The sequence below is a fragment of the Python bivittatus genome, unplaced genomic scaffold (assembly GCF_059951505.1).
Source record: "Python bivittatus isolate LINGU-HERP-01145 unplaced genomic scaffold, Pbiv_v1 ctg000480_np1212, whole genome shotgun sequence".
Lineage (NCBI taxonomy): Eukaryota > Metazoa > Chordata > Lepidosauria > Squamata > Pythonidae > Python > Python bivittatus.
In genome coordinates this window covers 16,885,059-16,911,229 of record NW_028277075.1, presented here as the reverse complement: position 1 = coordinate 16,911,229, position 26,171 = coordinate 16,885,059, and positions in this window count along the sequence as shown.

The following is a 26,171-nucleotide window of genomic DNA, read 5'->3' as shown; positions in this document are numbered from 1 at the left end:
TAAAACAGTATTCCTAAGCCAGAAGATCCTGATAACACCCTGAGATAGATTTATGAATTAATTAATTAGCTTTTTAAAACACTGTTCCTACCTCCTGCTATAAAGGTAATTCCATGTTACAAAACTTTATAAAGTAATTTACTAAATACTTTCCTTTCCATTGACCAAATGACTTCAGAGTCAGTATATTCTTTTGTAATCCAAACATGTCAACCATTTTTCATTGCTGGGACATACGTGAAACTTGGATGTGGGTCTTCTCCCACCCCTCTGTCCATCTCTCTTCTGTGTATACAGTATGTCTCCAGTAAGTAGTTAGAGTAGGTTAATTCATTTATTCATAATGAATGTTCAATATCATCATATTCTTGTATCATATTCTCCTGCAAAATAATCGTTTCCAGTGGGACCATATGAACTCTGACAGTGCTTGTGTCATCTGCTGGAGAAGTGCGGGGAGAATTACCTGCGGCCAGGTTTTGCCCTTTAGCCTTTCAAGCAAGTTCTGGTTTGGTTAGAATTGCAACTATAGTTTAGTAGTAGAGAAAGCAAATAACCCAATTTTGATTACAAAGTCAAAGGTTCCTTCCTCCATCATGCAGCATTCAGTTGCATCTACATCTGGAAGGCAATAGACAATAGACAACTCATAGACAACTGCAACAGTTTGCTACTGAGAAGCAGAATATAACCTGAGATTGGATAGGGCTATTTCTCTCTTTAATTTAACAGCATCTTGCCTTTTCTAGCATCTACCATCATTGTTTTTTTTTTTTAATTTATCGTGCTAGTGATTTGTTTCATTTGACTTAAAATGTCAGTAAGACACAAAGTTTATTAAAGTTTCTTATTTATTTAGATATACTGACAAATATTCACTGTTTGGTGAATAGATTAAAGAATATGCTCAAGTGAGGAACAATATATATATTTTTACATGAAATATTTTCAGAGTGTTAAAATAGTCAGAAATATCTGGGAAACAAGAGATAAGGCTAGATAATTGTTTAGCCTTGTGAATAACACAGTAGCATACGATTACATTTATAATGCTTGCAATTTAAGAAAACTGTTGTATGAAATATTTTGTTTAGCATTCATTAAGACTGTTAATACACTTTTTATGGGCTAGATTTTTAATGCATTTCACTGGTATAATTCAGTTATGTGACAAAAAGGAAAGAGTTTGGTGTTAAAATGTGATAGGAGATTTTACATCAATGTGACTTTTAATTTGTACTGGAGTTGTTGTTTTCTTAATCCTACAACCCATCTTTTAATGATTGTTATCCCAACTCTATTTTTTAAGCTCATTTTGTCACTGTTTTGTAACAGAAACACTGTAAATATTATAGATGTGGTAAACTATTATACTTGTTTTCTTATAAATGAAATGATCTGTGCCAACACTGACAAAATGAATTAATGTGTTACTAAGGCAACAGTCACATTATATGTTTTCTCTTTCACAGTATGCAGTACAGCATATGGTTTACTCTTAATGGAACACTAGCTTCTCGTTAACATACCAGTAGCAATGTCAGAATGTTCAAACCATTCTAACAAGGACGGGGAAAACTTTACCTTAGATTCTTTCAGTAGTATTGAGAAGAAAGTGATTGGTTTTCAAAGCCACGACGTTCAGTTAAGATAGACCCTGTTTTCTTTACTTTCCATTTTCCTCTCCCCCCAAAAACTTGTTACTTGTTAGAAACTTGAACATAAATATTTATTTATTGCAAAGAATGTATTACTGCACTTAAAATAATGCATGACATGGATGCTTAGAAAAAGTTCCTGAACAACGGTAAACTGAGTGATTTTTTTTCTTAACCAGGAATAATTTTCCCCCAACTTTTCAACATTTACAATATAATGAAGCTTATATTAATTAAGGCAAATGCACTAATGATAAGAATGAGCCCCAGTACTTGGTTATTTTTATTTTCTTTTATTGGCAAGTAATGAGGCTGTAAATAATGCACAATGAAACAATGAACTGAAGTTTTCCAACTGTTTGAATTATCTCATATTGTTTATCATATATTGTCCAGTATTATTTATTTGAGTGAAGACACACAAACAGATCACAGCAGTATGTGTTGGGGGCAATTCATTTCAATGAAGGAGCCATTATGAACACACAAAGGGGGTGTGGGTTCAGTTTGGATCCCTCCATTGAAATTAAGGAAAGCTATTCTTTTGGGAGTTGCATGTATGTGTCCAGAACAAATTCAGATTACACTGATTACAATGAACTTAAAACTCCCTTCACACATTATTCATACTGTATAAAGAGAGAACTCCACATGTACTATAGAGCCTCCATGTCATCTTGTATGAGACAGGCGGCTACATAAATATGATAAATAAATAAATCTCCCCAGCATCACTCATGCTGTTTGGATCAGCTTTCAGAGGTCTGCTTATAAATGTGGCCTTGTTAAGGGGAAAAGGTTACAGGTAAACACCTGCTCCCATAATTGGGATAATAATGCAAGAGGGCCTTCTAGTCCCATGGATACCTATAGGTAAGGGTAATTTCTCCCTATGTGGGTTCTTTGGGCTTTAAAATAAATAAAGTATCTTTGTTTAGAATCATCAGTCTGTTGAGAAAGAGAGGGAGGGAGGGAGGGAGGAAAGGCTCAGATCAATAATTCCTTTTAATACAAAGAGAAATATTACATGGTTGGTTGCTTGCAAATATTGTAGTCAGACAATATAAACAGTACATCTTCAGATGCATCAAAGCTGAACACTTACATTATTCTTTAGTCAAATCTGGCTCTAAGGAATGGGATCAAAGCATCAGTTGCCTACTTATAAAGGACAATAATAATGTAAAACTAAAAATACTAGGGCTACAAACATTAACTTCCATTACCCTTGTGATTCTACCAGGTGCATATGCTAATTTGATTTACTTTCTACAGGTGATAAGAGAACATACTTATTAACCACCTCTGTAGTAATTCCTTTCAAGCTTCCCCTCCAGTGATGTCATTCCTATTTCAGGGCTGAACCAAGTCATTCATGGAGGATACCCAAGCAACTGCCCTCAGCCCCTGCACACCTCTACATTAACTTGGTAGAGGCATTCCAAGTGCCAAGGGATGAAGAGAAAGCTATGACATTGCTCCAGAGTATGCATGTGGTTTGGTAGTTGTTTTCACCTATTAGGATCAAAAATACATACACGCACATCTACCTTTGTATTTGCTTTTAGAGTAAGCAATGTTATGCACACAACCAAAAAAGAATGGCATGTGTTGAAAAGGGTAGGGCGCCATGCATACAGTTACAACTATCTTGAATTTTCTGCTCCACCCCCTGCAGATACCCCTGTTGTTTACTAGCATCAAGTTTTTACTGATCTCCATTTTATTTCTTCTGTAAAGTAATATGCTTAACCAGTTATCTCAAAAGGTAGCAAAACATTTTTGTAAGATAATTCCACTTATTTTTTATATCACAGACTGGTTTAACAGAAATGTCCTCTTCTTAGGAAATATTAGAAACTCCAGAGCTTTAAGAAAGATTAATAAATAAATTTCCTGCATTCATCAAATTTTAGGAACATTCAATATTCTACATGTCTGCTCATGTGCCAAATATTCCCATCCCCTCCCCTCCTCTATAAATTTTATGCCCTCCATAAAATTGCTCAGAAATAATCACAACCTTCTGAAGCTTATGCCAAGGGGTACTACAGGGAAAAGGGTATCCATTTCACCAGTAGATGTCATTCTATTAACAGGCTGGCACAACTGAATAAAACCCTAAAATTTCCAAGAATTATTGTTTGCCAGGAAATCATGACAGTTAAGCAACTCACATCCTTAATGAGTATAAATGATTTCATGAAATATCATTCCATAAATAGTAAGCCCAAGTGCACTTCTTTTGATATATTCCCCCAGTTAACATTTTATTAGTTCAATAATAGTGCTTCATAACAATCTTCAGTAGGACTCAAGATGTATAAATTCTGATTCTAACTTCACAAAAGGAAATCAAATATATTCATCCCCTGTTTTCCAATCAGGAGTGTGAGAGGATAATCTAGTGATCTGAAAGTTCCAAACCATCTCAGCTTCCTGCCTATGAGACATAAGCCAAAAGTCACTGGTTCTCAGGCCAGAGATGTCTGTTATGTCAACAACCAAAAACTGCTTGGCTTCATGAAGTGCAGGGCAATCACTGAAACACGTGAATGTCAGGGAAAAAAAGGAAAGGGCTTTAAATTGCCATTGGTGTAAGAGGGAACTGCACCTCCAAGCTCTCAGAGGGATATGATTCTTTAATGTGCCTTCAGTCTAGAGTGCAATATATAATCTTTTGTAGCCATTGTTGTGTTGAGTGCCTGAAAGACTTCTGTCAAGTTTGAGATAACCAGCCTAGTTAAACCATTGGAGGTTGAACTCCAATCTCAAGATTGGAGATTTACAGAAAAGTCCTAATGTGAGGTGCTAGACTGCTTCATTGTCCTCTCATTACTTCTCCCACTATGGGAGGAGAGCCATCACATGCAGTGTAAAGATTAGCATATTGGCTAATGACCCTCTTTAACTCCGTTAACTATACAGCAAGTAGTCAACTGAATCAAGTGGCTTCTCAAACAGTTTACCTTATCCAGACCATGGAACAGCCCGGCAAGCAACAGAAACACTAGTCATCACAGCTGGGTTTGCTGTGCCACCACAGCCACCTCTAATGCCTGCTTCCCTGCCAATACAAATATGATGGAAATCCAAGCAAATGTACTTCCTTATTTCTCGGTGTGAATTGTACATCTAGTGAGACTGGAGGACTTCCCCAGCAACAGAGCCCATGTAGAGCCCATCAGAAGTCTATTGACTGAGAGAGCTGCAAAATGTGTAATTCATCTTCTGATTCAAGCCAGCTCTGAACATGCTTGAAGGCTAATTTCAAAGTTTCTATCAAGCAAATGACAGCCAACTGTGAGATCCACTAACTATGACAGGCTGAGCATTCAGTGCAGGAATGTGCTACAGAGATTCAACTGCTGGTTCAAGATGTACACTGGAATGAGATAGAATTAATTGATTGGTTCACTGTCAGATGAAATACAAGATGAGCTAATTTGTCAAGACACCTTAGATATAATGACTACTTTAATCCAGGTGTGCTTGGGCACTGATAGAAATCTCTAATAATTATAGGAGGACATGGGTGGAAAGAGAAAGCACCATTATTAATTTTCATTCTCTCCTCCCTCCACTTCTCCCTGAACATCAGAGACTTTGGAAGTTGAAAGCTGAAGCTAGGAAGTAGTAGTTTTACTAATTCCCAAGAGATGTTATGCCTTTGCATCCATAACTACATTATGGAGAATCTGGATATGCAACACCCTTTCCAAAGCCTCACTTAAGCATATAACTTTGGAGAAACATGGAACTTTTCCAGCAGATGTCCTACATGATCCAAATCTGGTTTATCAGGAAACAAGGTAATGCCATCCCCCAGAAGTAAATGGAGTCCAGTTCTGCAAAACTAAATATAAATATCTAGAAATTCTAGTTATCTTGCAAGCTCAAATAGGCATCAGAATGAATCTATAGGCCAGGGTTTCCCAAACTGTGAGGTGCACCTCCCTTGGGGAGGTACAGACAAAATCCAGGGGAGGTGTGAAGAACCTTTTAGTTACATTGTTACAATAAACCCACCTTTCCCAATGTTTCATTATATTGTTTTCATCATTCATTTGTGCTCATTCGGGTGTTTGGATTTTTAGGGGCAGTGTGCACATTAAGATTACACTAAAGGCCCATAGTGGAGGAATAGATTGTGAAAATGTCAGAATTCACAGAAAAAGAATTTGCACAACTGACCTGTTGGGTCAGAGAAAAAAACAACAATTTTTTTTCTGAAAGACTGGAAACTTTATATGGACTTTTTGCTGAAAGAAGAAAGAAATGAAATGATGATTTGTGGATTTCAGGATTAAGAAAGATGTGGATTAAATGGGAGCTGAAGGGACTTATATAATATCTAAGAGGGAGGATGGACAATAAGATTGTAATTATCTGTTGAAAAGAAGGTTGGAAGTCATTCATATGTTTCTTAACTTTAGTTTTTTTCTTACTTTTTTGTTTCTTACACTTTCTTCTTTCCTTCCTTCCTTCCTTCCTTCCTTCCTTCCTTCCTTCCTTCCTTCCTTCCAACCATCCATCCTTTATCTTTTGATTTGTCTTTTATTCTAAAAAAATGCTTAATATATATAAATTTAAAAAATACACTAAAGGGAAGTGTGATGGCAAAAAGTTTAGGAGCTCCTGTGATAGGCTTTCATAGAATCTATTTGTTTCTTTGTTGTGTTTCTTTATATGATTTCAGTGGCCACCCATCTCACAGCCGTGACTCTGGGTGGGGTTCAGAGTTAAATCCAACAATTAGTATAATCCAAATAATAAATGCCAGATGTCACAAACTACAAATTCCAAACTTACAATAAAAAACAACAGCAGCAGCCGAGAACATAAGTATATAAGGCAAGAGGTCTGTTCAACCTTGGGAGGGGGAGAAATGGGAAAAGGTAGCACTAGTGCATGGGTAATACATTTAGCAGTGTATTACATTGTTAAATCATATCAAACATGAGCTTTTAAACTAAATAGAATTTTAAATCATTATTTAATTTTTAATATAGAAAAGAAAATGCACCAAGAGGAAAATCCTTATGGGAGCCCAGAACTCCTCTCCCTAAAACTAATGGTTTTGATCAAAATTGATATCTCATGATATTGTTCTTATAAGTTTGTTGTTTGTTTGTTTTTGCTTTATTTCTGTTTCTCCTTGACCCCCCCCCCATCATCCTCCACATGTTATCGTAAAGATAAAAGTGCAAAAAGCTAAGTAGTACAAAAATAAATTGTACTGAGAAAATACAATAAACTTTTCAAATTGCATCTTCTTTAATACAAGGTGTACTATAAGCTAGTATAGCTAAAAAAAGGAGAACCCAGTGAAAAAAACAGGGTTTTAATACTAAAGTGTGGTAACTTCATTGAATCACCCATTGTATGCAAATATATGCTCTCCCTACTCATTCTGCGCATCCTCTTGTTATGATTGAGATTATCAGCAACCAGATGGTTTAATCTACAGTTCACCATCAGGAACTTCCACAACTTTACTTAGCATCCCTCTTACTTTTTGCAGTAATTCTGGGAACAGACTCACATATCAACATACTCAATAACACCATGATTAAATCATCTTGGACTTCCAGTAGGTAACACAGCCTGGAAGGACTCAGGCCCACATTAGCCACATTTTCAAAAGAAGTAAACTCTCCAATGTTGCCTTCCAAATATTTAGGAAAAGGCAGTTCTGTTTGGAAAGAGACTTTGATCCCAGTTGATCCATTAACAACCTTATTGCTGGAGCCCAAATCCCAAATGCCAATGAAGCATCTTTATCTAATATCAAATATAGAGTTGACCTCCTTAAAGAAATTTATTGACTAGAATTTAAAGATTGGACTTATCAGCCCTACCTTGTCCCTCACCATTACACCATTTTTTTTTTCATTAAAACAAAACAATGGCTCTGTATGGTTCTCTATGGTTACAAGCTTCTGAACTCCCTAACCATTAGGGAATAGTACCCTCCACTCCTAATTCTCATCTCTTATAATAGTTGCAGTTGGCATGAGTCTCTACCAAACTGGATCTCGGGGGAATTTACAATCTGTTTTGTATGAAAGAAGGACATGAATATTTCATAAGACTGGATAATTGCTATGAAAAATTTGAATATACAGTAATGCCTTTTGACCTCTGGAAATCTTCCAAAGATTCATGAACCAAATTTTCCATGATTTTATGAACAAGTTCTTGAAAGTATATTAGATGATTTGCTGATTTACCCTGAGGATTCTGATCTTCATTATGTTCAGTTGTGTGCCTCCAGATTAAGCTGGAAAAAATGTGTTTTGATATGCCTACATTAGACTATTGGGGCCACTGTATTTCTTGAAGGAATCCAGATGGCTCCAACTAAGACACAGTTGGCTTGGTCTTCGGAGCCCTCCCCTTGCATCTCTCTCCCAGTACAGAGATATACAGTGTTTCTTGGGCTTTGCCAGTTTTTACTGTAAATTTATTCATAACTTTTCTATACAGACCATACCATTGACTTGTCTTAACAAGAAAAAGGTTTGCAAAGCCCAACAACACTTTTTTCACCTTAAGCAAGGATTCATTTCTCAACTCATCTTCTGCCATCCAATTCCTGCCTGCTTAACCTTTGGTTATACAGACTGGTGCTTCTAAACATCTTCTACAATCTGCCCCAGAATTTTCCAGCAGCCACCTTCCTTTTCTTTTCTTTTTTGCCAAATGAAACTATATTATTTTAAGAAGGAAGTTTTGGCCATCAAAGAAACCTTTTAAAATTGGTGCCACCTCCTGGAGGATACACACTACCCACAAAAGTTCAAACAGACCACAAGAATCTAAAACATTTACAGACTTCTTACAAGTTTACCCAGCACAGGGTCAGGTGAGTACAACCTTTTTTTCTCATTTTTACTTTCAAACATTTACATTCCAAGCATGCAGAGTAAGCAGACTGACACTTTATCATGTAAGCCAGGATATGTTTTACTTTAACCCTTTTCCAGTTCTCCATTCTGTGCCCAGAATATTTTGGAGCCTCTCCTCTGATAATGAGCCTTCCCCATGAGACTCTTGGAACTGAAGGAAAAAATTCCTGCTTAATGGATTGAATCCGTGCTCAGCAACAGCAGGACCATAATATATGGGTTAAGGTACATTGCGCTCAGAGGACCCCTTTGCCTCCTTCCTTCCCCTTTCCCTGGGAGAAAGAAGAGCTGTGTAAAATCAGGGTTTGAAAATTTACAGCTTATTCCTGGTCTGGAGAGCCTAGCACTCCCATACTCCTGATTTAAACTACCCCATTCAAAAGTTGTTTTTTTTTTTTTTACTGCTCACATTTCCACATTACTACAGGTAGTCCTTGTCTTATGACCATTCATTTAATGACCATTAGGAGTTATGATAGCACTGAAAAAAAGTGACTTACAACCAGTCCTCACAACCGTCGCAGTGTCCCCGTGGTCACGTGATCGAAATTCAGGCACTTGGCAGCCAGCATGTATTTACAATGATCGCAGTGTTCTGGGGTCATGTGATTGCCATTTGTGGCCTTCCCAGAGACTTCCATCAAGCAAAGTCAATGTGTATGATTCACTTAACAACTTAACCATGGTGATTTGCTTAAGAACTGCAGCAAAAAGGTTGTAAAATCGGGCATGACTCACTTAATGACTGCATCACTTAGCAATGCAAGTTCCAGTCCCAATTGTGGTCATAAGTCAAGAACTACCTGTAGTTCTGTTACTATTCCACAAACTACTTCCCAGAAGATAAGGTGGTACTAGAGATCATTACTATATTCTATTATATAATTATATTTTATATAGTTCCCTTATATTATAGAGCCAGTTTGGTCTAGTGGTTAAGGCTCCAGGCTATAAACCAGGAGATTGTGAGTTCTAGTCCTGCCTTAGGCATGAAAGTCAGCTAGGTGGTTTTGGGCCAGTCACTCTCTCTCAGCCAAACTCACTTTACAGGTTTGTTGTTGTGGAGAAAATAGGAGGAGGAAGGAGTATTAAGGCATGTTTTCAGTCTTGAGTTGTTTATAAAAATAGTAAAGGTGGGATAACTTTTTTTTTTAAAAAAAGATAAGATGCTATTAGAGTTCATTAATTTTTTATTCCGTTGGACTTCAAAATCACTTTTTAATTTTTTATTAAAGATTTTAAATAAAAGAGTAAAAGCAAATACAAATTAAATTCAGAAAAATAAAAAGAAATACAGAGAAAGAATAAAAAGTGCAAAAGAAAAAAGGAAAAAAAGAAAGAAGTAGAAAAAGATAAAGAAAATAAATAAGTGACTTTTAATCTTCATCACAAGAAGTAAAAACAAATTTGATAACTCATCACTCCCTATAAAGTTACAAACAAATATTTCTTCTTCCTATAACCCATCCCTTCCATTGCAAAACCATAAATTGCCAACTGTTCGGTTCTGGTGTCAGCAAAAAGTCCATAAAAGGTTACCAGAGCTTCATAAAAACATGCCTCATTTTAACCTTGTTCAAACAAACCAACTTTCTATTCCTTTCTTTTACTTCTAACAAACTCAATCTTTAATTCCTCGAACATCTCCTTTAATATTCCAAATGTTATAGTATTTTGTGTTATTTTATAAATCCCAATCCTAAATGCAAGTTGTGGTTTTTTTTCTTTTTTGCCTAGACTTTAGTCCCCTCTAGTATCCAATTTAAATCATAAGGTCTCTTATCTCTATATCACTTGTGGTAGTTTTCCCCGCCACACAAATTTACATATATCCTTCTGCCACTGTTTAAATGGTGCATCAGTTGTCAAAACAGGTATTGTCTGAAACAAAAACATCATTCTAGGCAAAACATTCATTTTTATCACAGAAATTCTTCCCAGCAATGACAGTTGTAGTTTCTCCCATCTTAACATGTCTTTTTTGACTTCATTCCATGTCTTAACATAGTTATTTTGAAATGATGTACAGTTCATATTTGTCATAGTGATACCCAGATATTTTACCTTCCTCTCAATCTTAAAACCCATTTTATCCATCAATTCTATTTGATCTTCTATTTTCATATTTTTGTTAACAACTTTGTCTTCTGTTTATTAATCTTGAAACCTGCTAATGCACCAAATTCTTTTAATTTGCCCATTAATGTTTCAATTCCTTTAAAGGATCTTCCAAAACCAACTTTTGGAAGCTCTTAACTTATAAGCTTCTTTTTTATCTTACTCTCACAATCCTCTCATCTTGTCTTATACCTCTATTCAGTATTTCAAGAACCAAAATAAACAAGAGAGGAGACAGTGGGCAAACCATGAGTTAAATATAAGGTGTTAGAAGATGCAAAGGGAAGAGGAGGATTGGGTTTACCTGATTTGAAATTGTATTTTGAAGCTTGCTGTTTGGTTTGGATGAAAGAGTGTGTGCTGCTGAGAAATAGAAGGCTTTTGGAGTTAGAAGGATACAGCCTGAGATTTGGGTGGCATGGATATTTGTGGTATGATAAAGTTAAGGTTAATGTGGGTTTTAAAACTCATTACGTTAGATGTGCCATATTGAGAATATGGAATAGATACAAATCCAGGTTGTGCCTGAAAACACTTTTGTGACCTTCAGTACAAGAAGCATTTTATAGACAAGAAATAATATGCAAACACAAATGGCTAACTTATTGTGAGATACTAGAATTTTGTCAAGGGGAATGTAAAATAAAATCAAGAGAAAAACTGGTGGCAGAGGGTTATAGTTGTCGATGGTTTTCTTATTTACAGTTATTAGAAAGATTTAAAGTAGACAAAAGCACTAATGGTTTTGAATATTGTAAGACTGAGTTTGAAATAGAATTGTGTACAAATGATGAACATGTAATTGCTAAAATGTGTAAACTTTTATTGAAATTTTAAACAGAAGAAGAAGAAGTGAAAGAATATATGATAAAGTGAGCTAAAATTTGTGGTTATAATATACAGATGGAACAATGGGAAAATATGTATTTTAAAGGATTTATACTACGTTATAATCTTAAAGAAAAAATTTATAAAATGATGTACCGTTGGTATATGCTACCAGATAAATTGTCTAGAATGTATAAAGGCACTTCAAATTTATCTTGGAAATGTGAACAGAAGGACTTTTTTAGTCTTTCTGTTCACAAAAGCTAGAACATTTTAGATTCAAATACACACCACTGTATCAGAGGATTTTCAAGACTAATATACAATTGAGAGACTAGAGGTTTTTCTTTTGGGATTGATGGACAAATAGTTGGAAAAAAGTCATGAAACTTTGTTTTTGTGTGTGATAACTGCAGTGAGATTATTGTATGCACAAAGATGGAAAGATTCAGCACTACCCACAATCAAGGAATGGTTGGTGCCCACAATTGAGGAATGGATGGTGAAGATGATAGAACTTGCTGAGATGGCTAAATTGTTTTCTTTGATCAGAGAAAAGACAATATCTACATTTATTGCTGACTGGAATTCTCTTATGGACTTTTTGCATAAAAACATGAAAAAATGAACTTACAATTTACGGTTTTGATGATTAGACAGGATAGATTATAGAAAGAAGAGAGTTATGTTGTAACCATAGACTAAGAGATAAATTTATGATTGTACTCTGTATGACTTGCAATAGTCAAAATAATTCAGGTTCTCACAAAAAGCTGTTTATTTTATATGGTTAATTTCAAAATCTTGCAGTAAAAGTTTCAATATTCCAAATTTGTCTGTACCTTTAATTCACTATAACTTTCTTAGTTCAAAATCTTGTTTAGCTTTTTGCCGTTTATTTCAAGTTCTTTAAGTTCTTAAACGAATAGTTAATTTTTCTTTTGATCAGAAATAAAGATAGGTGACTTTTCATACTTGTCATTCTGAAGACTACTAATTGCCTTAAGATATTTAAATAAGTGATTTCCAAAAGTGATTAGAAGTGAGATTAGTGAACTTAATGTACTTTAAAAGGTTCTGATGTGGTTGAGCTTGATTATTAATCCCTTCATTTCCTGGCACTCAGACCCACTGGAGACCGCTGTCCTGTGGTCTCCTTGTAAGGAGCAGCTATCTGGAGCACATGTGGGTGATCTCCCACCCTCTTCTATCTGGAGAGGTTCCAAAGAATCAGTAAGTAGCTTTGGCAAAGCTACTTTGGCAAAGTACTTACTGGTTCTTTGGTCTTTGTCATCTATGATCTTCATGGGATGTGTTTAGCTCACCATGTCTCCACTGGAACTCAAAATCACTCATTTTTTAAGTTTGAAATCACATATTTTTCTCACAGTCAGAATCTGTGTGTAAAACAATAACACATGTATGGCATGCAGATCTCATTCAGAACTACGTATTTTAGAATGCATTTTACAGGGCAGCCTAAGGAATTACACTGCCAGGGGAAAATACAAGATGCTGCTGCCCCCATTCTATGTGTAGAAATTGATTTGGATTTATTACTAAATCTTATTTCAACAAGAGCAGAGTATACATCTGAGGGTAATGTGTTAGCATAGTAAGAAGGTAAAGGCAGGCCCTGTGGCACACACATCTTCCCACCTCCAAGAAAGGCCCTCAGCTTGGACTATACACACATATTGTCTCATTCTTTCTAATGGTATGACTACACGGCCTTGCTGGCTGACTACATTGAGTCCATAGCTGGTAAGATCCAAACCTATTTTCATACACTATTTGCAGGTTGAAAAATTCAGAAGTACAAGTAAATCCTTTGTCTTTAAACTGCAGAGCAATAGTGTGTAGTCACACAACAATCAGTAAATCTTTATACACAAGTATTGCATGGTTGCAACACACACACACTTGCAGAGTTTATTTCCAGTATATCCATACAAACTGGGTGGCCTTTACCTCAGACTGAATTCTTAACATATTTGAAGACTATCCATGAGGCAAGTGGTTCAATTGTGTTAGCCCCACTAGGTAGATCAGACCAGGAAATCAACTCTACAGATAGAACTACTTTTATTGAGATTTACTATAATAAGAGAATCTTCTCCTTCTTCAGTGATTCAGGGTGGTGTCTGCCTGAGCTACTGTACTTCCAAATGTTATCTTGTAGTTCTGGACTTAAAAAATGCTTCAGCCCTTTTCGCTTAGTTAACGGTTCCTGTATATCTCCATCAAGGTCATCTTCCTTTCTCTTTACAAATTGTGTGAAGCAACTGAAAGGCTTCTAAATTTGTAGGCCACCTTTCAGCAGCATCCACAGGGTAGGGGTCACAATAGACAATATGGTGTTGATGGCAACACAATCCAAGCCCCATTCCTTTTGTAGGTGTGTCATGTCACATGCATTCATAAAGGGGCAGGACTTTGATGACACTGTTACAAACACCATCTTGCCTGTTTTGACTCCCCTGTGGATGCAGATGATACATTTCATTTCCTGTTGAATTAATATCAAATGGAATCAATTTAACTCATTAAAAATGAATGCACACCCAATATGTTTTAGGGCATCTTATTTTTCCTACACCAGCTACTGCAACTTAATTGTGGAAAGCAGGAAAAGGTAATGTTCCATATTGACCAAGAGTATGAACAAAAATAAATATACACATTATGAAACTATCAAGAACAGTTAACATAATATATTATGTAAATGTAGAATAGGATAACAGCTATGTTTAACATTGCTGGGATGAAAACTGAATCACCATCTTAAGGGAAAGATTCTCCATTCACACATAGTGCTAAATCAGGATTTTTAATCACGTTTTGTTGTCCTGGTTCAAATATAGAACTAACCATAATGAATATGCATATGTTCAGCCAAAAGCGAGCTACATTATACAAGACAACATTTAAACTTTTGGTAAATTTCAATCCTCTTAAGAAAGCTTGATCATTTTGATTTCAGATGTTCATAACCTGGCTTCAATTGAATCTGAAACAGTATTGTAAAATATCCTCTTTGATTTTCATTTTTTTTTTTTTCCTTCTGAGATAGCCCCACATGTTTTCTTTAAACTCTGGGCCATTTCTGTAAGCAAGAGTTAAAGCAAGAACATTCAGTAAACCTATATCCTTGAATTCTGTTAGCATGCAGAGGCAATACCCTAATGGCAGTTTGGAAGCCAGAACTCAGCAAGTCACCAAGTGCTAAATGTGCCTAAAATAGAGCTCCCCCAAGTCAAAAGATAAGAGCTAGTTATACCCCCGAGTGTACATGTGTTCATATATACAGTTAGAACTACATAAACATCGTAAGAGATAGCTACCACAACACATCTGTTCTTTTTGCAACAGGAAATTACCATTCAAAAGAGAGAAGTACAGGGTGCATTGTAGCCATTTGCTGAAGAAATACTCCAGTGTATCAGCAATATGGGAAAAAAATGCAATAAAACTGGAACAGGTTCAGCAATGGGTACCAAGGATGATCAAGGGATGGAAATTAAGCTCTATGAAGAGTTATTAGGTATTGGGACTTTTTAGCTTTAAGAACAGACGATTAAGAGAGGATATGATAGCTTACTTCAAATACTTTCCTGGAAATAGAGAGACTTCCTTTTGAATAAACATGTTGCTCACTGCAGAATTTGTTATAGAGACTAATTATTTCATGATATATGCACGACAATATAGTTGCTTAATGATGTTCCTGATTTGAACGAGATAATTAAAATGTGTATCCATATGACCCTCAGCTTCTGTCAGTTTCCTAGAGCTCGGAAGCTGACAATATTCTCTGTTTGTTTAGGCAGAAGGAGTTAGTGTTCCGTAACATTAAAGTAAGCTTTTTGAAGGAGAAGTTTGGCTCTTAAATCCAAGAAGCAGCAGTCCTGATGCAAATTATATTCCATGTCATATAGCGTAGGGGCCTGCAGGAATGCGAGCTGTTATTTCTGTGCGGATTTTTTTTCCCTTATGGTAAAATGTTCCTCCCCCTGGTGTGAAGCCTAAACCTTCCTTAGCATCATGTAAATCAAAGCTGTTTCTTTCGACAAAGAGAAAATTAATTAGAAAGGAAAAGAAGCCAGCGTGCTTATCGTTTGATCAGGTCCTTGACACAAGTAGTTCATGCTTTTCTTTAAAAAAATGTCTAAGGCTTTTCATGTACACCTGCTCTGAAGGCTGCATCAGTTTTATCTGAGTGGAATTATTAAGTTCCTCTAAGCTTGTCCACTAAAGAGGTGTCAACCGTGATGATGGAAAAAGGGAAAAAAAGCATCACCAAATGCTGCAAGGTCTTTATTTTTCTCTGGCTGTTTGTTTTTGCCCTCAGTTGGTAAGGAAACAAAGAGGATTTTAATCTTGTCAAACAAAAGCCCCTGGGTAGCCAGAGGCATCTCATTGACTGTGCTCCAAGTCTTCTCGTTTCAGGTTGCAACATCTTCCTCTTTTGCCGATCCACAAGACTGCCTTTCTTACCTGGGGCTTCAAATGGTGAAGTGTGAAGCTCTTCTTTTTGTTTTGACAGGTGCTCTTTGCTAAACATCCAGTTTGCATTGGTGGTGCTAATACACTGGGGGGGGGGGGAGAGTCAGAGGAGAGGGAAACAACTTTGGATATGTTAATGACCACAGTTAGCAAACCTCTGACTTTAATGTGTTTTATTAGCTAGCTTCACTTTTAGTTCTTAGGGTAAAGTGGGGAAAACAAATTGTGCTGACAGAAAGAGAGTGTGAAAATTGTGTTCTTTGTTAGGAGCTGCCTGAACATCTTCTCTTCTCTTCCCTTCCCCCACCCCCCCAAAATCTAATTCTCTCAGCAGGGAATTATGGCAATGATGGATATCAAATCAGCAAACAAATCTGAACTTCCCACTTAGTACCCCTTGGTATGAGTACAAACATGGAAAAAATCTGTGATCAGGCTGGATTAGGGCCAGGTTTTGCATTATGCTGCCTGTTCAGCTAGTAATTTCAGCTATGATAAATGATAAACTAAGGACTCACAGTTCCCCACACACAGAAAGGAACATATGGCTACAGTCCTATTCCCATTTATTTTGAAATAAAGAAATATAAGTAAATAAAAGTTGTTGTAAATAAAAATCATGCTTCATTAATTTTCTTTGTCACTTATTAACTTCACAAGGTTGTAATTTCCTTCATGCACTCATTTTCTAACCTAGGCTGCATTCTGAAACATACTTAACTTGGAGCAAGCCCTGTTAAACTCAGAAGATCTTCACTCTTCATCTTTACTGGACAAAAATGAGATTGCACAGTAAGACCCATTGATTTCAGTCTCCCCCAAAATAAGTGTGCCACAGTACCACCAAACTCAGTTGAATTTAAACTGATTGATTACAACCTAACAGCCTGATTCACCCCACATAGTTTAGTGGATCTTGTTGCTAAGTGAGAGGATTTTAGCTGAGGTTTTAATTCCATTTTTTTTGAGGCACTAATATATAAGGTGCAGTACAGCAACATATTCATTGGATTAGCTATATCTATCTGCTCCATAATATAGACCAGGCACCATGGACAATAATGTGACTTCAGCACTTACTGTGGTGCTCAGCAGAATTCTTCCACCTGATTTTTTAAAAAGATTTTTTGAAATAATAATAATACCCCCCAGTGAGTGTTAATAATCATATCCCTAGTGAGGCACTACCTTGATGTGGTTGTGGGGCTTGCATGCTCCAAGGAGGATGAGAGGTATGCCAGACATTCAACCATACTGGACAGGTCTCATCAGGGGAGCCAGACGAAGAGTACCTCTCCCATAAACAATATGGTGAAATGTAATTTACAGAAACCCATACCAGATCAGTTGTCACCTGGGTCAACAAGGACTGCACTAAGTGTTCTAGTTCCTGGACATCTGGTGACAAGTGGGCTACAGGACTCAGGACTACTAGCTGTTTAACCAGGGCCAGCAGCTGCAGAATTACTGGAAGAAAAGTTGTTTACCTGTCACAAATATACCAAGACTGAAAACGAAGAAATAATGATTTGCTATTACAAATCAAGTCCAACAAGAAGAGGATATCTGAAAAGAATGAACCAGTTCTGGAAAGAACAACATCCAGAATCAGAAATAACAGAACAGAGGTTAGCAGATCAATGTCAATTTATAACATGAAATAAAGTATTCACAGAAGTAAAATTGGAAGAACTGCAAAGGTCTACCCAGGGCAAAGAAATCAAAGCCTTGCCAGAAGTAGCTCAGACAGTAGAGCCTTCTCCTCAGAAAGAACAAAGCCCTCTAACTAAAAAACAAGAGGAATTGAAACAAAGAATAACTGAGCATCTAGAGCAGCACTAAAACAACAGATAAGGTTGCCTGCATTGAAGCTTGTTACAAAGAAAAAGCACAAGTATTAAACAATGCCAATACTGTAATATCAAATATAAGCACCAGCTCACTGCAAGAAACAAACCAACTGATGTACAGCACAGCTGCAGTTATAACTGAATACCTTGGATGCAAAATCAACAAACAAGAAAAAAAGTTAAACAGTGCACCACCAAAATGGAAGATCAGGTTGGAAAATAAGGTCAGCATGCTATGATCAGATGCAAGCAAGCCAGAACAGATAAAAGAAAAGAAGCTGAAGCACAAGGAAAAAAAAAAAACCTGATAAAGAAATATCACCTAGAAACAAGGAAGATCAAGGAAGCACTAGAAATAATAAAGCAGCAAATAACAACCATAGCCAAAAAGATCAGCAGATACAAAGCTTGAATTGCACACTACAGACAGAATCTCCAGTTTCAGTCAAATCAGAAATGTTTCTACCTATCCATCAATGGAGAGACTGCAATGAACCAGTCAACACCTGACAAAGAGGAAACAGTGCAGTTCTGGGTGCAGCTATGGGACAACCCAAAGAAATACAACAAGAATGCAGCTTGGATAAAGAAGGTAAATAAGAATAAAAAAGAAGCTGAAATGAAAGAACTTGTAATGACAACAGAAATGGTGGAGAAAAGGCCAAGGAAGATCAAGAATTGGTCAGCACCAGGTGAAGATGAACTGCATGGTTTTTGGTTGAAACATCTGACTGCTCTGCACCCACTCATTGCCAAGTAGTTTAACATACTACAAGAGGTGAAATTGAAGATTGGTTAACATCTGGCAAAACCTACCTAATAATGAAAGATCCAGCAAAAGGGGCAGCACCAGGCAACTATAGGCCAACTACCTGTTTGCCAACAACTTTCAAATTGCTAACTGGTATGGTAGCTGATGCAGTCCAAGAGCACCTAGTTGAAAAAAACTCTTTCCATCTGGGCAGAAAGGAAACCACCCAAACAGCAGAAGGACAAAACATCAGCTCCTAATTGACAAGATGATTTTGGAAAACTGTAAAGGAAGGAAGACCAACTTGAATGTAGCTTGGATTAATTACAAGAAGGCATTTGACACCCTGCTACATGACTGGATAATCAAGTGCCTAGAAATAACAAGAGCCAGTAGAAACATCACAAGTTTTGTGCAAAGGTCAATGGCACAATGGAAGACACAGTTGCTGGTCAATGGCGATGGGAGAGGTTAACATCAAGAGAGGAATCTTTCAAGGAGACTCACTATCACCACTACTGTGTCATTGCAATGATTCCTCTGTCGACAATGCTGAACAAATCAGGACATGGCTAACAAACATCAAAAATATCTGCAAGGTTATCCCACTTCCTTTACATGGACAATCTGAAGCTGTATGGAAAAACACCATTTGAAATGGAATTGCTGCTCAACACTGTCCAAATATACCGCAAAGATATTGCAATGGAGTTTGGACTAGACAAATGTGCCACCCTTACTATCGACAGGGGAAAAATAGTGAAAACTGAAGGAATCAAGATGCACTATGGAAATAACGTCAAGAGCCTGGATGAAGAAGATCACTACAAATACCTGAGTATCCTTCAGGCTGATAATATCAAGCACACTGAAGTCAAGAAGAAGGTTAGTAGTGAATACATCAGAAGAGTGAAAATGATCTTAAAGTCCAAACTTAGTGGCGGAAATGCCATCAAGGTGATTAACACCTGGGCAATTCCAATCATTAGATATACAGCTGGAATACTGGACGGACTCAAGCTGAATTAAAAGTCCTGCATAGGAAGACCAGAAAAACAATGACAATGAATCATGCCCTTCATCCACGCAGTGATGGTGACAGAGTCTACTTACCAAGGAGCATTGGTGGGTGTGGAATGTTGCAAGTACACCAGGCAGTTGAAGAAGAAAAAAGGGCATTGGAGGAATATCTGAAGGACAGTGAAGAAGATGCACTAAAGCTAGTACACCATGAAGGCTTACTGAATACTGAAGAGACCAAATTGGCCTGTAAGAAAGACCAAATGAAGAATAGAAAAGAGAAATGGCAAAGCAAAGTATTACATGGCCAGTACACAAAAAAACTAGCAGGCAAAGCAGATAACAACAAGACCTGGCAATGGCTAGGAGCAGGAAAGTTGAAGAAAGAGACAGAGGGGTTAATTCTGGTTGCACAAGACCAAGCTTTAAAAACAAATGCATATAAAGCCAGAATTGAGAAGATAGCAACAGAGGGCAAATGCTGCCTCTGCAAAGAAGCTGAAGAAACAGTGGACCACCTAGGTAGCTGCTGCAAGAAGATTGCACAGACTGACTACAGGCAATGGCATGACAAAGTAGCAACAATGGTGTATTGGAATATCTGCAAGAAATACCATTTGCCTGCAAGCAAACCCTGGTGGGACCACAAAACAGTAATTGAAAATGAAGAAGCTCAAGTGCTCTGGGACTTTAGAATTCAAAGAGACAAGCACCTGCCACACAACACCCCAGGCTTAACAATTGTCGATAAGAAGGACAAAAAAGTCTGGATAGTGGACACTACAATACCTGGAGACAGCAGAAGAGAAGAGAAAGAACTAGAGAAAATCACAAAATATAAAGACGATGCCTTTAAAATCATCAAACCATCAAACAACAACATCTGCCTATCCGAAGTCCTTGGAAGGACTCAATAGGTGGATAAAAATGCCAAATCCAGTCTAAACCTCTGGCTGACTGCGCAACCAATCATAACATATAATACATATAATATATCTAAGTAAAAGAAGGAAAAAGGGCATTGGAAGAATATCTGAAGGACAGTGAAGATGCACTGAAGCTAGAACACCATGAAGGTTTACTGAATACCAAAGAAACCAAACAGGCCTGTAAGGACCTGAATAGGCAGATGTTGTTTGATGGCTTGATGGTGTTAAAGGTATTGTTGCAGGATATAAGCTGTTCCAAGTAAAGCTGCCTTTTGCAATTGACTGATGGTGATTTTGTCAGTGCTGATGGTGTTCAAGTGGTGCTTCAGATGTCTTGGGATTGCACCTAAGGCACCTGTAACTATTGGTACTATCTTTGCTTTCTTTTGCCTTAGTTGTTTTACTTCTATTTGCAGGTCTTTATATTTTGTGATATTATTATTATTATTATTATTATTATTATTATTATTATTATTATCCTGTCTTTTAAAAAAAATATTTGGGCAACTCGAGGCAATGAACTACCTAATACTCCTGCCTCCTATTTTCCCCACAATAACAACCCTGGGAGGTGCGGAATACTTTATTCATCTTCTTTTAAGGCCGATGAAAGGTTTATGAACAAATAAAGCTATGTGTGAGAAATTTGTTAGCTGTGGTTAGTTTCCTGAGTATGTTTTGCAAATAGTTGACTGTGGGTCTGGAAAATCCAAAGCCTGTTTAACTTAGTATCTGTTTACATGGATTCTTAATGAAATACCATATATAGTGTGATGGAATGGAATTATGAAGGCCAGGCTCAGGGAGATAAGCGTGTTCTTAGTTCACCGAAGGAGCATGGGAAGTTCAAGAGGATGAGGCTGGCACCTCCCTGAGGAATTCACGGTGTTGTGGCTGGCTGGCTTGGGAGCTAGGTTTGAGTCTGGGGAGACTGATGTCAGGTTTAGCCCAAAGAACTCCAAGAGATAATGCAAATTCAGTTCTACTGAGTTTATTAGCTACAACCTCTAGACAGAAAATCTCCCCAGACTGAAACCTAACTCCCAAGCCAGCCAGCCACAACACCATGAATTCCTCAGGGAGGTGCCAGCCTCATCCTCTTGAACTTCCCACGTGTAAGGTTTACCCAAGCAATGGGTGCACCCAGAGTCCAGTAATGCCTTCAGGTTAGCCTCAGCCCCTGACCTCACTCCCCGGATGTGGACCCTCACCCGCATGGGTGGGCAGTCCTCGCTCACCATTGGGTCTTTGCGTCTCAGCCCCTCTGTCCACATTGGGACATTGTTTAGTGTGGGCACTGCTCGTTTCCCACCAGCACCGCCTCTTCCCCCGACGACGCCGTCTCAGGGGTGGACCAGCCAGTCCCACTGCGCTCTGCTGCTGCGGCCCTTACTCCTTTCCGTGGTCGTTCAGGGGCATGCCTTCCTGGAGGTTTCGGGGTCCTGGCGTCTATGTGGGGTGGGGCCCTGTCCTGCTCCATTGGGCATTGCGCCACCTGATGGCCTCATCCTCTGCACCAGAAACAGAGACCTGATTTCTTCTGAGTCTCCCGCCCTCCTGCAGTTTGCCGTCGTCTGCTCCACTTCTCCTCCACAGCCGCCTCACCTGGCTCAGCTTTGCTTGGTTTCTGGTGCCTTGTCCTTCACTTAATCTGCTGCCACGCAGCCTCTGCCATCCCGGCCAACCAGATCCACTCCTTTAGCATGGTCGGATCATCCTGACCGAGCATCCTCTCTAGGATCTCTGAGTTGAGTCCGTTCTTGAAATAGTCTACCCTCAGGGATTCTGGCCAATCGGTGAGTTTTTCTGCTAGGCACCGGAACTCTAGGGCGTACTCAGCCACCGACTTTTCCCTTTGTCTCAGGCATTGGATGTTGTCTCTGGCCCGCCTGGCACTCAGCGTGTTCTCGAATCTATCCCGGAGTGCCTCCATGAACTCCGGGAAACTCTCTAGCTCTGCTGCATTGGCAGCAGGAAGGATGACCCAACCGGCTACTTGGCCCTCCAACAAGTCAGCCGTGTAGGTGACTTGCTCCCCGTCATTGGAGAAAAGGTGGCCACTCCACTTCATAAAATTCCTCACCTGTGTGAGGAAGCAGGGTAGTTCTTCGGGGTCCCCCAAGAACTTTCCGTTCAGGCCCTGGAGTCACAGTGCATCTGCCGCCTGTTGGTCTCCTGATACCTCGCCTCTGAGGCGCGTCCTCAGAGCCTGATGGAGCACAGGACCAGCATTGGCCTCGCCCGACTCCTTCTCCGCCTGTGGTTCTGCTGCAGGGGCCTCGTTCCCAGGAAGTATGACCTGCAGCATCGCCTGTATGTCTTCCAACCACTGCTCGAATTTGACCTCCAAGCAGGTTAGGTGTTCCTCCAATTCCCGGGCTTTGGATCCTGAGCCACAGCTTGTCGTGACTCCCCATCCTGCCGACCCGTCGGGACCTATGCCAATGCCAAGCGACCACCTGGCATCCTCCAGCACCCTCTCGGCTGCGTCCCTGTGCCCCTCGCTCTGGGCCAGTCCCAACATCGCGCCTTCGGGCTTGGGCTCCTCGTTGCACCGCTGGCTCGTGCCTTCTCCATCGCTGGCCATCTCGGTCAAAGTCAACAGGCTTGGAATACTCGGCTGTCCTGCGGATAAAATTGCGAGCGCTTCTCGGTGATACCGGATACTGCTCAGGAGGAACCCTGGCTTTATGTAAGGTTTACCCCATTCATCTCAGAGAAATTCTCGTGACACGTGTGTTCAGCAAAGAAGTTTATTCAAGCGTAACGTAAGTAAGTACAGAGAAAGCCAGGGTTGGCTTGGCATAGCTTACATGGTATTTTATAGCTTCCCTGTTCCCATGCTTTACCCGTTGCTTAGTTACAGATTACCCGCAGTAATCCCCTCTCGCCCAAATGGCAGATTCAGTCCGGTGCTTTTATCTTTCTGATTGCAGTCTATGGGTTGCGCTGTTGTTGCCTTTGTTGGGTTTGCCTGTTTGTGCACAAAGCCGGGAGTTCGCGATCGTTCGTTCGTTGATTGCTTCGCTTCCAAGCGTCTGTGCTTTCCTTTGTTTGCAGCACCCGAGGGGAAACTGCACTGATACAAAGTATCCGCTTGCGGTTTTAAGCACTGCCATCTGTCCGTAATCAGCTTGCGGTTTCACTTCCCCTTTTTCTCTGCTCGTGCCTAGGCAGTGAAATTGACTTAGGCTAAGCTGAGCAGTGCCTTCGCCATGCCATGCCGGCTGAATCTGACACCACGCTCCTCTGGCGAACTAAGAACACACTTATCTCCCTGAGCCTGGCCTTCATAATTCCATTCCATCACATATAGTCATATATAAGCCCACGTGTGGATAAGCCAAACCTCAAATTTTTAACCAAAATACCATGAAAAATGTGCCACCTGTGGATAAGCCAACTTGCATTTTTTATGGTATTTTGGTTAAAAATTCAGTTCATATCCCATCTCTTATCTATAAACAAATTCATAAAACATCTTCCTTCCATCCTGGTGTCAATAGAAAGTCCAAAAATGGTATCCAGAAGTAGTAACATGTCTTATTTTAACCTTAATCAAATAAACCAACTTTATTTTTCTTTCTTTTACTTCTAACAGTCTTAATCTTTGTTCATTCAAATATTGTCGTAGAATTTGACTTCTCTTCATTTCTTCTTTGTCACGTCACACAGAGTTCTTCAAAGCTTTAACATGCCTCATCCAGTAGGAAAAAATTGTCCAGGTCACTCTCTTGGTTTGTCACTTGTATTTCCCTTTTAAATTTTAGTTTCTTTTATAGATCCAGTGAAACGTCCTTTTCTAAATCACTCTCTTTGCTTGTCAGTTGTAAATCCACTTTTGATAACATCTCTATCTTGTCAGAGATAAAATTTGTTTTATATCTGACATTTCTTCAATAATGTCTGGAAGCAGACATCATTACTGACATTGCTGATATTGTGGCTACTATTCTCTGATTCCATTCTTCAAAAATCTCCTTCAATATTTGTATTGTCGTAACCATCTTGCAGGCCTGTATATCTTTCTTCTAACTAAAATTTTTAGTCTCCTCTAGTGTGCAGTTTTTGAAATCATGAAATTATTTATCTATGTTGTGTCTTGTAAAAACCAAAACAGGATCTATTTCCCATGAGAAGCTGTTTGTACTTTATAATTAATTCCAAAATCTTACTGTAATAGTTTCAATATTCCAATTTTATCTGAACTTTAGTCCATTTATAACTTTCTAAGATCAAAATCTTATTTAGCTTTTTGCTGTTTATTTCAGATTCTTTAAATTCTTAAGGTTATAATTAAAGTTTTCTTTCATTCAGGATTAAAGTCAGACTTACCCAGCATTTTCAAACTTGTCATTCCAAAGGTCTCTGATAGCTTAGAAGTAATTAATGAGCAATTTCCAAAAGATATTAGAAAGTGAGGTTTGCAAACTTGGTGCCCTTTAAAAGTCTCCACATGGTTGCGAGCAAGATGGCTAATCCTGTCATCTCCTGGTGCTTAAACCTTTGGAAAGCTGCTGTCCTGTGGTCTCCTCGCAGGGAGCAGCCATCTGGAGCACATGTGGGTGATCTCCCGTCCTCTCCTTATCTGGAGAGGTTCCAAGGAACTGGTCTACTCACTGGTTCCTTGGTTTTTGGTGTGGTCATCAGCTCCACTTTTGCAGAGCCATCTTCAGTTCACCATACCTCCCCTGGAAACCCTCCAGTTTCCCTTCTCATTTATCTTTCTGGAAGATACTGTAAATTCTGGCAGTTAGTAAATCCCCAGTTTAAACAAATTCTCTTGAATGGCAAGCCGGTAAATGGGAAGATCCAGGAGCTGACCTGATATTTATGGGAGATTAAATTGGGTGAACCTGATAGAATAAATTTGTCTCATCTCTACTTGTATTATACCAATTAAACTGGAAAAGGAACACTGAAGCACAGAGATACTGTGGAGTATCACAATTCCAGCTCAGTGATCCCATTTTTAAAATTTGTTCTTAAGGATAGGTACCCAGGCCACAACAAGGATTCTTTGTGTGTATGGTCCATCCTGCTGTGCAGGAGTACACTTGACTGAATACTTAGAATACCCTTGAGCATGGTTTTGAGGTTAGGTGACCATGGATCATTCTAAATATGATTTGTGTTACTATAGCATGCAGTCAATCATTGGTCTATTTCATCAGTTTTTCTTGCATTCTAAAAATGCAATGTTGCACATGCTTTCCTCTAGTATTTTCTGTGCATCATTCTCTAAAATACATATTTTGTATACAACATGCTTTAGTTTATTTACTGCATTCTCTCAGCAACCCTGTCTGAACTGTGGTACTGGAAGAATTCCCCCTCCATGCATTTGATCAGGAATCATTCAAAACTTCATGGCCTTCATGGAATTGTAGAGTTGTCCCAAAATATATAATGCTCCTTATACATCATAAATTATCCTTGATTTTTTAATAGCAAGAATTATTATGGAGATAATAGTAATGATCTTGGAGCAGTGGGTAAAACATTTCAAGCTTAAAATATTCTGAATGTTGAAGTCTTAGAACAGCCATTTTGAGTTTTCTAAATTTTGAACAAAGCATCCTTTTTTCTGGAGTTTTGTC